Source organism: Schistocerca piceifrons, chromosome 4, assembly GCF_021461385.2.
Source record: "Schistocerca piceifrons isolate TAMUIC-IGC-003096 chromosome 4, iqSchPice1.1, whole genome shotgun sequence".
Classification (NCBI taxonomy): domain Eukaryota; kingdom Metazoa; phylum Arthropoda; class Insecta; order Orthoptera; family Acrididae; genus Schistocerca; species Schistocerca piceifrons.
The window spans coordinates 752,435,894-752,448,362 of NC_060141.1; the positions used below are offsets into that span (position 1 = coordinate 752,435,894).

The 12,469-nt window shown below is 45.0% G+C and overlaps 1 protein-coding gene across 2 annotated transcripts in view; it reads right to left on the reverse strand.

Moving 5' to 3' along the window:
* The window catches only part of LOC124796445, a 58,160-nt gene that overhangs the window by 23,627 nt on the left and 22,064 nt on the right, over nt 1-12,469 (reverse strand). The window lies entirely within an intron of this gene.

The following is a 12,469-nucleotide window of genomic DNA, read 5'->3' on the forward strand; positions in this document are numbered from 1 at the left end:
GGCGTGGATGCTCGACTGAAATATCCCATTAAGTAGGCGGTAGCAGAGCACTGTCTGTCCGAGAAACGCGAGGTGGATTATGAGCATACCATGATCCTGGCTCAGACCTCTAAATATTGGGACAGCGTTATAAGGGAGGCTATCTAAATTCGCACCAGAGAAGATCTTATCAACCGAGATTGCGGCTATAATCTCAGCAAGGCTTGGGACCCGGCATTGAATGAAATTAAGAAGATTCTCAGTAACAAGTACGAATTGGCGACCAGGGCGGACGTAGCAAGCACATGGACGCTACGACAGATTCCGACGCCCACGTCTTCGCGACTGCCGGCGCGCTGGCGTGGACAGCGAAGAGAGCAGCCCGCGGGGTGAGGGGATTTAAATCGGCCGCCCGCCTTCAGGAGCTCAGTTCGTCAGCGCACCTGACGATGGCGACATGTCTAATCGCCGAAATATTGTGCCCGCTGGACACTATGAACCGACAGTATACCCGTCGTCTGTTCGAGATTTAAATTTTTTTTCTTCTCCAAGTATTTTAATTCCTACTCCAAAATTTCCTTTTGTTTACTTTACTGCTTGCTCAATATACAAGTAGTTCTAAGTTCTAGGGGACTGATGACCTCAGCTGTTAAGTACCATAGTGCTCAGAGCCAGTTTTTGAACCACCCCAACAACGGCGTCAGTGCACCTATCAAATGCGGCAGTGAAACTTCCTGGCAGATTAAAACTGTGTGCCGGACCGAGACTCGAACTCGGGACCTTTGCCTTTCGCGGGCAAGTGCTCTACCAACTGAGCTACCCAAGCGTGACTCAAGCCCCGTCCTCACAGCTTTTCATTATGCCAGTACCTCGTCTCCTTCCTCGTCCTAAATGGGACAGTGTTTGCCAGGTAGTCCCACATCCACAATCGCTCGCTGTGTACACAGTCACAGACGGTGCAGTGTGACACAGAGAATACGTCTACCAGTCTCTGCGGTGGAGGGCCATGGGAGGACACTCGCAGACTGATATGGCCCGATGGCTTAATGTGAATCGTTCTGTTGTTTTTCAGACGTGGCCACAATTTATAGAGATCGCAACTGTATTCCGAGGCTGGGGCCGACCACGTGTAACATCAGAAAGAGAGAACCGTTATCTGGCTGTAAGGGCGCGACGGTACCTCCTTAGCGCTGCACGGCAACTGGCATCTGATCTCGCAGCATCCACTGGACATGTTGTTGCGATGCGAACGGTGTACAGAAGGCTTCGGCACGGTGGCCTTTATGGTCAGAGACATGCTGTATGTGTACCTATGATGCATCTTCACAGAAGGGAACGTCTAGTGTGGAGCTGTCGACACCCATCTGGACGGTCGAACAGTGCCCCAATGTTCTTTCCACAGATGAGTCCCAATGTGGTCTGGGCAGTGATTCTCGACGAATTAGCATCTGAAGGGAACGTGGACACGATTTCAGGACCCAACCATTATGGAAAGAGACTGATATCGAGGAAGATCCCTAATGGTGTGGGCAGGGATTATGTTAACGACTGGAACTTCATGAACTTGTATGGTTAAACTGCAAGGTTTAACTGCTGTCAGGTATTGTGACGAGATATTGGGACTCAATATGCGGTTGCTGCGAGATGCTGTGGGCCAAGTCTTCGTATTGATGGACGATAATGCTTGAGTACGTGTGGTTGATGTTTTCCTGGAAACGGACGATACTGGACGCATGGCGTGCCCTCCTCGTTCTCCCGATTTGAATCCCACAGAGCATGTCTGGGGTGCACTAGTGACACGAGATAATCACGTCAGCATCCACCAACCACTCTCCAAGACCCGCGACGGGCGCTGCTGGAAGAATGGGCGTTATTGCCTCTGCATGAGATTGACATCATTCACAGCATGTCCCGTCGTTTGTCAGACCTGTATTGCTGCCAGAGGTGGCCACACCTTATACTGGGAGTATTACCCAGTTGGCGGAATGTGTGTGTAAATCCATTAAGTTGGAAAAAAAGACCATTTTTGTATACCGTTATGCATAATGCATTTGTTTGCGTTCTGTATTCTTTATATTGTTTTTACTTTTCTATCACCTGATTGTACTGTTTTGCGGCAAAATAAACGTAACCTTGCAAAATTTCGGTTCGTTGCTTTAATTTTGGACACCAGCGTATGTGAATAGCCATTCAGGTTGTGTACTGAAGAGATAGGAGAAGAAATGTAAGAATAAGAACAAGTGTTACGCACAGGAAGAAACAGAACAAATGTGAATAGCACTATCGTTTTGATGAATGGAAGAATGTTTCATTTATGTAGCGACTTCGGAAGTATATTACACACCGTCGTCCTACGCTAAGACCAATGCGCAACAGGCGTGGCGCATTGGTGGAACAGAGTACCTGTTCTCGGTTTCATGCTGATACAGCTCCGCTGCAGTATAGCCCCCAAGTGTATCGAAGTGTGTGAGCGAAATGATGCGGCAACGAACTGTAGTCCATTGCTGAAGTATTCGGGATGGTACGATTGTGGTGGTGAGGCGAGGCTGGTAACTCGCGACAGAACCACTAGTAAGCGTAGTTGCCACCAGATGCAACAAAATATCAGAGACGTCAGAGTAGGCACGCCCTCAAGAGTTCCATACGCCACCGCTGCAGAAGGTATTCTTACGTCAGAGTGGAGCGCCGCTCATCCCAGACTGTAGTCGTCTGCGAAGACTGCAGCCAGCAGTGCGAGAGCTGTATTAGACAGACTATGCAAAATGGTTTATGGTCAAGTGCATTTTCAGAGAAGAGACTACTATCTTCTAGTATATGACGTGATACGTTTGTGTTCATTGCCAGTAACAAATACACATGACATTCCTCTGGCCATGGATTGTTTCAAAGTTGAGTATTTCATCTTCTTCAACTTATAATACACTGATCTAATATTTGATGTGTGTTGTAGTATCAACTCGGCGTCTACTGGAACTAAATGTAAGGACTCACCCTTCCCCAGATGTTCTTTCACGTTGCTGGAAAATCTAAAACGCATGGTGCAAAGACTGGAGTTCCTGATCAGCATCACCCGTTTCCTTGCGGTCTTGGTGAAAATGTTTACACCACTTCACAATGGCTGTTACACTACTGGCCATTAAAATTGCTACTACAAGAAGAAATGCAGATGATAAACTGGTTTTCATTGGACAAATATATTATGCTAGAACTGACATGTAATTACATTTGCACGCAATTTGGGTGCATAGATTCCGAGAAATCAGTACCCAGAACAACCACTTCTGGCCGCAATAACGGCCTTGATACGCCTAGGCACTGAGTCAAACAGAGCTCGGATGGCGTATAGCTGCTTATGCAGCTTCAACACGATGCCACAGTTCATCAAGAGTAGTGACTGGCGTATTGTGACGAGCCAGTTGCTCGGCCACCATTCACCAGACGTTTTCTATTGGTGAGAACATTTTCTGTATCCAGAAAGGCCCGTACACGACCTGCAACATGCGGTCGTGCGTTATCCTGCTGAAATGTAGGGTTTCGCAGGGATCGAATGAAGGGTAGAGCCACGGGTCGGAACACATCTGAAATGTAACATCCACTATTCAAAGTGCCGTCAGTGCGAACAAGAAGTGACCGAGACGTATAACCAATGGCACCCCATCCCATCACGCCGGGTGATACGCCAGTATGGCGATGACAAATACACGCTTCCAATGTGCGTCCACCGCGATGTCGCCAAACATGGATGCGACCATCATGATGCGGTAAACAGAACCTGGATTCATCCGAAAAATTGACGTTTTGCCATTCGTGCACCCAGGTTCGTCGTTGAGTACACCATCGCAGGCGCTCCTGTCTGTGATGCAGCGTCAAGGGTAACCGCAGCCTTGGTCTCCGAGCTGATGGTCCATGCTGCTGCAAACATCGTCGAACTGTTCGTGCAGATGGTTGTTGTCTTGCAAACGTCCCCATCTGTTGACTCAGGGATCGAGACATGGCTGCACGATCTGTTACAGCAATGCTGATAAGATGCCTGTCATCTCGACTGCTAGTGATACAAGGCCGTTGGGACCCAGCACGGCGTTCCGTATTACCCTCCTGAACCCACCGATTCCATATTCTTCTAACAGTCATTGGATCTCGACCAACGCGAGCAGTAGTGTCGCGATACGATAAACCGCAATCGCGATAGGCTACAATCCGACCTTTATCAAAGTCGGAAACGTGATGGTACGCATTTCTCCTCCTTACACGAGGCATCACAACAATGTTTCACCAGGCAACGTCGGTCAACTACTGTTTGTGTTTGAGAAATCTGCTGGAATTTTTCCTTATGACAGCACGTTGTAGGTGTCGCCACCGGTGCCAACCTTGTGTGAATGCTCTGAAAAGCTAATCATTTGCATATCACAGCATCTTCTTCCAGTCGGTTAAATTTCGCGTTTGTAGCATATCATCTTCGTGGTGTAGCAATTTTAATGACCCGTAGTGTAAATGACTTTCCTGTGGCAATGGATTGTTTCAAAGTTGAGTATTTCATCTTCTTCAACTTATAATGAACTGATCTAATATTTGATGTTTGTTGTAGTATCAACTCGGCGTCCACTGGAACTAAATCTAAGGCCTCCCCCTCCCCCAGATGTTCTTTCACCTTGCTGGAAAATCTAAAACGCATGGTGCAAGGTCTGGACTTCCTGATCAGCATGACCCATTTTTTTGCGATATTGGTGAAAATGTTGACACCACTTCACAATGGCTGTTATTTCATCCTGCACAACAGATTCATCCTGAAATACTGGCAGTATGCAATATACCCAGCCATTGTGAAGTGGTGTCAACAATTTCACCAAGACCGCAAAGACATGGCTGATGCTGATCAGGAAGTCCAGACCTTGCAGCATGCGTTTTAAATCTTCCAGCAAGGTGAAATAACATCCGGGGGAGGGGGAGATGGGGGAAGAGACTTTCCAACGACGTTCGCCCAGTGGTTCTCGAACGGCTCCGTGACTAAGGAGTGGATTTTTATCGTCGAGAAACTGAATGATTGGCAGAATGTTCTGACTGCTGTGCACAGAGACTTAGTGACTATGTCGAAAAATACTGTCGCCTATCTGTGTCTCTTCAAAGTGTAGTGCAGCATTCAATAAAAATTGCCTGGCCTGCTCTAATAATGTGTCGCTTACTTTTGACATCCCCACGTATTAATGATGCACACGTATCACATTCGCTGACAATAACTGATACAAAATTCTAAATAGTAGATGAAATACTCTGAGGTGGCAAAAGTCATTGGATACCTCCCAACATCGTGCCAGTTCTTCTCTTGTCGGGTTTAGTGCAGCAATTCGACGTAGCATGGGCTCAACAAATTGTTGGAAGTCCCCTGCAGTAATATCGAGCCATACTGTCTCTATAGGTGTCCATAATTGTGAAATTGTTACAAGTGCAGGATTTTGAGCACGAACTGGCACTGGAACTGGAATTCGTGTTGGACGATGTGGATGGCCAAGTCATTCGCTTGAAGTGTCCAGAATTTTCTTCAAACCAATCGCAAACAACTGTGGTCCGGTGATATGGCGCATTGTCATCTGTAAAAATTCCATCGTTGTTTGCGAACATGAAGTCCACGAATGGCTGCAAATGGTTTCCAAGTAGTCGAACGTAAACATCTCCAGTCAATGATCAGCCCAGCTGGGACCCAGTCCATTCCATGTAAACACATCCCACACTGTTATGGAGTTACCACTGGCCTGCGCAGTGCCTTGTTGGCGACTTGGATCCATGGCTTCGTGGGGTGTGCGCTACACTTGAACCCTACCATCAGCTCTTACCAGCTGCAACTGGGACTCATCTGACAGTTATCCTGTTAGCAAAGGCACTCGCGTTGGTAGTCTGCTGCCACAGACAATTAAGGCTACATTTTGCCCCACGTCCTAACGGACACGTTCGTCGTACGTCTCGTACTAATTTCTGGGGTAATTTCACGCAGTGTTGCTTGTCTGTTAGCACTGACAACTCTACACAAACGCCACTGCTCTCGGTCGGACACTGTGTTGTCTGTGATGAGAGGTGACGTTTGAAATTTGGTGTTATCGGCACACTCTTGACACTGTGGGTCTCTGAACATTGAATTCCATAACTGTTTCCGGAATGGAATGTCCCATGTGTCTAGCTCCAACTTCCATTCCGCATTCGAAGTCTGCTAACTCCTGTCATGCGACCATAATCACATCTGATTTCCTTTCAAATGAATCACCTAAGTACAAATGACAGCTCCGCCAATGCACTGCCCTTTTATACCTTGTGTACGCGATACTACCGCCATCTGTATACGGGCAAATCGCTATCCCATGACTTTTTTCACCTCAATGTAAACTGCACTGGATGCGTAGAGAAATAACGCGACCAGTGCATCATTACAAGCACGGCCAGTTTAAGGCCCAAGCGGCCGTGGGAGGCACCAAGATATGGGGGTCATTGGAAGCATCCCGTGCAGTATGTATGTGCAGGGTACATTTTAATTAGTGACAAAAGCTGACACTAGTTAAAAGTGTACAAAAATAGGAATAAAAACACTGCACTGAGCATGGGAACACAAACGAGCCATTTGCGAGATATTTGTTTTACGAGATTATGAGCTGCCTATCACCTCAGTGTGGAATTCTGTCCGATTGAATCCCTATACAATTGTACTGAAAGTTTATCTAAGACCTACCTTCACGAGTAGAAAAAAATTGCCACAGTATGTCACACTTAACTACATGTTGAATTAGGTGCTCCACATGTTGTCCTCACATTTGGAGGCAATGCTGCACTCGCCTCTGCAGTGAGCTATGAATTCTTTCAAACACCCCCAGATCATCTCGTAAATCATGACAATACCCTAGTTGTTCCACTGTACCAGCGGTACTGTTGTGCACTTCACTTCTGAGATGACCCTATAGTTGAAAAATCCAGAGGACTGAGGTCAAGTACCCTTGGAGGCCAAGGCACAGGCTCCTCTCAACCTATCCATTTTGGACCATACTGGCGTGTTAGATGCCATCTTATGTCAGCAGCAAAACACGCCTGTGCCCCATAATGCATGCACCACGTTCCCCGGCGTTGTGCAAGGTAATATATGCCATGGGTGAAATTTCAGCCCAGTTAGATGGCGACTTAATTGAAAAGATTACATTTAAAATACGTTTGTACCAATTAGGACAGTATTTCATACTGAAGTCAGTGGAAGCTAGTAACTACACATTCAAAATTATCTGGCAAGAAGCTAGTTTGTGGATCCATGTTTACTAGACAGTTTTTGCTTCTATTATTGTACAATTTACAGTGTCATTATTCACTATTGTGATCTACTTTGTATGTTTAAAGGGAAAGATAGCTAGAGACCACACCAAGTATGTTAAAGAAAAAACTCTTGCACTTTACAATAAATTAATGCGAATTGGTCGACAAAGATTTCATATTCTAGCCAAAGCCATAAAAATATACCATAACAGTGTACTTTGTTCAATAGTGGAATATGAGCCAAGTATCTGGGCCCGGAGACAGGTTGGTCAGGCCATCTGCGGTCCTTCAAAGAGTGTAGAAAAACATCGTATTAAGATCTGTAGGGGCATAAAAATCGTCAGCAATGGCGGCCGTAGACTTCCGGCATAGGAAATCACTCTCATTCTGCCAATTGACTTGTCAAAGAGGGCAGAGGAGTGGACAGAGTGGTTCAGGGCATTCTGTTCTCCTTGGGGTGGGAAACCCCCCATAAAGGCGGAACAATCAGCAATTATCAACGGCTTGAGGATGCAGAAGGCAATGGAAACCACTGCATTAAAAACACATAATGTGTATCCACAGGACATGTGGCCTGTAACTGAAAATGTGTGATGATGATCTCTCCTTTGGCAAAAAATTACGGACTAGTCCCCCATTCGGATCTCTGAGAGGACACTGGTAAGAGGGCGGTGACCATGAGATAAAAAGATTGAATAACCAACCAAAGGGTAATGTTCTACAAGTCGGGGTGTGGAGCGTAAGGAGTTTGAATGTGGTAGGGAAACTAGAAATTCTGGCAAAGGCTCAGTCTAAATCTTGTAGGGGCCAATGAAGTGAAATGGAAAGAAGACAATGATTTCTGGTCAGACGAGTATAGGGTAATATCAAGAGCAGCAGAAAATGGTGTAATTGGTGTAGGATTCGTTGTGAATAGCAAGGCAGGGCAGAGATTGAGTTGCTGTGAACAGTTCAGTGGTAGGGTTATTCTCATCAGAATCGACAGCAAACCAACACCGACAACAATATCTACATCTACATCCACATCCATACCCCGCAAGCCACCTGACTGTGTGTGGCAGAGGGTACCTTGAGTACCTCTATCGGTTCTCCCTTTTATTCCAGCCTCATTTTGTACGTGGAAAGAAGGATTGTCGGTATGCTTCTGTGTGGTCTCTAATCTCTCTGATTTTATCCTCATGGTCTCTTATCGAGATATACATAGGAGGGAGCAATATACCGCTTGACTCCTCGGTGAAGGTATGTTCTTGAAACTTCAACAAAAGCCCGTACAGAGCTACTGAGCGTCTCTCTTGCAAGGTCTTCCACTGGAGTTTATCTGTCATCTCTGTAACGCTTTCGCGATTACTAAATGATCCTGTAACGAAGCGCACTGCTCTCCGTTGGATCTTCTCTCTCTCTTCTATCAACCCTATCTGATACGGATCCCACACCGGTGAGCAGTATTCAAGCAGTGGGCGAACAAGTGTACTGTAACCTACTTCCTTTGTTTTCGGATTGCATTTCCTTAGGATTCTTCCAATGAATCTCAGTCTGGCATCTGCTTTACCGACGATTAATTTTATATGGTCATTCCATTTTAAATCACTCCTAATGCGTACTCCCAGATAATTTACGGAATTAACTGCTTCCAGTTGCTGATCTGCTATATTGTAGCTCAATGATAAAGGATATTTCTTTCTATGTATTCGTAGCACATTAAACTTGTCCACATTGAGATTCAATTGCCATTCCCTGCACCATACGTCAATTCGTTGCAGATTCCCCTGCATTTCAGTACAATTTTCCATTGTTGCAACATAGTTCAGTGATTATGTACTTCACCGGTATTCTGCCGGATATAATCATCGTCAATACATCTGTAGCATACCCGTGAAGAACATAATCATATAACACGCCGGAAAAATCTACGGGATTACAACAATAGTTCAGGTATCCCTGTCGACGTCGTAAGCGAAGATGAAGAGACAGAGGAAGTATATGAGGATACTGACTGGGTAATTCAGTAGATAAAGGGAAATGAAAATCTAATAGTCACGGGGGATTGGAATGCGGTTGTAGGGGAAGAAGCAGAAGAAAGGGTTACCTGAGAATATGGAACTGGAAGTAGGAATGACAGAGGAGAAAGGCTAATTGAGTTCAGATAGTACTCTGTTCAAGAATCACTGTAAGATATAGGAACATCTCAGTTAGATTACATCATCGTCGGGCAGAGATTCCGAAATCAGATATTGGACTTTAAGGCATACCCAGATCACAATTTGGCAATGAAGAAAGGTAGGCTGACGTTTAGGAGACTAGTCAGGAAGAAACAGTTCGCAAAGAAGTGGGATACTTCCAAGAACAGGAACATGAAAAGCCCCCTTTACACTGGAGCGAATGGTAGCGAACACAAGGGCGTCTCCAGTGTTCTCTATCATTCGCTCGTATTTGAGAACAAGCTCTGGAGGTAACGGCAGAGAACACCAAATGACGAACTTGGCCTATGAACGCTGCATTATTGTTTTTTGGCGCTAGTAATCGGCGCACAGTTTCCCACGCCATATACACTAAAGGAAAGAAAATTAGTACTCCCTTTTAGAGATTCCCAATTCACTCAAGATTTACTGCTGCAACGGTGCGTATAGAGTGCATGAAACGATTACACTTACAGACCAATAGCACAATCGGTTCTGAAGTATCACGCATCGACCCATACTGAAACACACATATTGGTACATAGTGTAGCGTGCATGATCGGCAAGGCAGACGCTGAGTCTGAGGGTTATGTACAAATTTAGTTATGTGTACACACAGTTCATCTACAAGTTTTAATGAATGAGTTTGCCTGTAACAAAATATGTGATATCTTTTGACTTCATTGACTTACAAGCTTATGTTTTTTACACTGAAAAAGGATCGTAGGCTTTAGTATTTGACATAAATTTTAACTTGAGACTTAAAAGACGGATAGAAACACAGATGTATAACGAAGTGATCCTGTAAGGGTTCCGTTTTCACCGATTGAGGCACGGAATCCTAAAAAACGTAGTATCCCGTGACTACAAGTTACGGATGTTTGCTGATGACTTGATGTATAGGAAAGTGCCATTGTTGAATGGCTGTAGGAGGACACAAGATGACTTGGATAGCATTTCTGGTTGGCATGATGAATGACATCTTGCTCTAAATACAGAAAAATGTAAGTTAGTGCAGATGAGTAGGAAAAACAACCCTTTATCGTTCTTATACAGCGTTATTAGTGTGCCGCTTGATACAGTTACATTGATTAAATATCTAGACGTAAAGTTGCTAAACGATATAAAATGGAATGAGCACGTCATATTCGTAGTCGGGAAGGCGAATTCACGACTTAGTATTATTGGGATACTTTTGGGAAAGTGGAGCTAACTCGTCTATAAAAGTATAGAACGCTAGTGCGACCCAAGTGTTTGGGGTCCCCACCAGGTCGCATTAAAGGAAGACATCGAAGCAATATCAGAGGCAGGCTGCTAGATTGGTCATCAGGCTGCTAGATTGATCAGCAGGTATTACAGAGATGCTTCGTAAACTCAAATGTGAATCCTTGGTGATAAGACGATGCTCTCTTCGCGGCGCACTATTGTGGAAATTTAGAGGTCCAGCGTTTGAGGCCGACAGCAGATCGATTCTACTGCCGCCGACGTACATTTCGCACAAGAACTACGAAGATAGGATGACAGAGATTAGGGCCACACCGAGGCTTATAGACAGTCGTTTTCCCTCGCTCTACTCATATTTGCGAATAGGACTGGAAAGGAAACGGCTGGTAGCGGTACGTGGTATTCTCCGCTCTGCACCATACAATGGCCTGTGGAGTATGTATATAGATGTATAATACCAGTGAGTCATAACAGTAATCAGTCAACTTATATAAACAGTTGGGTGCAACATTTGTACTTTTAGTCTCAATATATCCATAGTGAGTAGATCCTCCAGGATGCAGAAAAGTCACGAAAACAAGAATACAGAATGCATATTCACAAAGTAGAATAAATATGGTAACGTATAAGGGGCAGTCAAATGAAAACGAGACAGACGAAAAAAAGTAAGTAAACTGTTTATCACTTCAAAAGTGATTACCGTAACTTTAATACATATCTCTCGTTCTGAGAAAAGACGGCCAAAGCCTTCAACGAAAAATGTCTTCGGTTTCCAGTGGAACAGTGATCGTACCCAGACGTGCATCTGTTCGTCGGAAAATCGACGGCCACGATTCTCTTCGTTCAGGGCCCCTAAAATACAGAAACCGCATGAGGAGAGATCGAGACTGTACGGAGGATGTGTAAGGACTCCTCACCGAAACTTCTGTAGCGTACTAGAAACAACCTTGGCAACAAGTGGACCCACCCCTGATTGTGCCACGTCACGGGCAATGCCAGTTACTCCTTTCACTCAATGGGCAGTGCATTACGGGGTGAAGCAAGGAAAATATTAACCATGTCGCCAAAAGCTGCAGCAGGAGAGCAAAAACAAAGAGTTACTACAGCCTCTCTCTCAGCCGACAAGACGAACAATTACATACATAGGGACAAGCTTCAGCTCTATGAAAAGAGTTCACAGATTTTGTGAAGATAATCCTGGCAAATCGGAAACTCCAGGCAAAAAGACGTAAATTTCAGTTAAAATTTTTGAGTTCGACAGTTCTTTGAAATTGCCTTCCCCTTTGTCTGAATTACTTCCAAGCGGTCATTCTGTTTGCGTGGATAAAATAACTTCTTGTCATTCAGTAGGTGCTAAATTTGCAATAACAAAGCCGTTTTTAGAAACCCCCATACAGCCTAATAGTTAAGACACTTGGCTGGTATGCTGAAGGTAGATGACATGGGTTCTGTCACATACCATTTTTTTTTTTTTTTGATCCTGCAGCCACTAAGACTCAAAACACAAGGAAATTAAAGACATTAGCTGCTAGTGGGCGTTGATTTATATCAATGGGGCAAGTTGAAAATTTGGGCTGGATTGGGATTCGAAGCCAAGTCTCCCGCAAATGCGCTGATCACTAGGTCCGGTGGTCACCACAACTGAAGGGACTACCCTAGCACCTCTCCTGTCAGACCAAAATTCTCAACTTTTACCACACGCTACTGATGTAGTGCCCCCGCTCATCTGCCTCATTACTCGTGTTATCTCGGCGATTCCCGTAACAGTTCAAACTTGCTGTGCATCTGTACTGGAGGGATCATCCGTC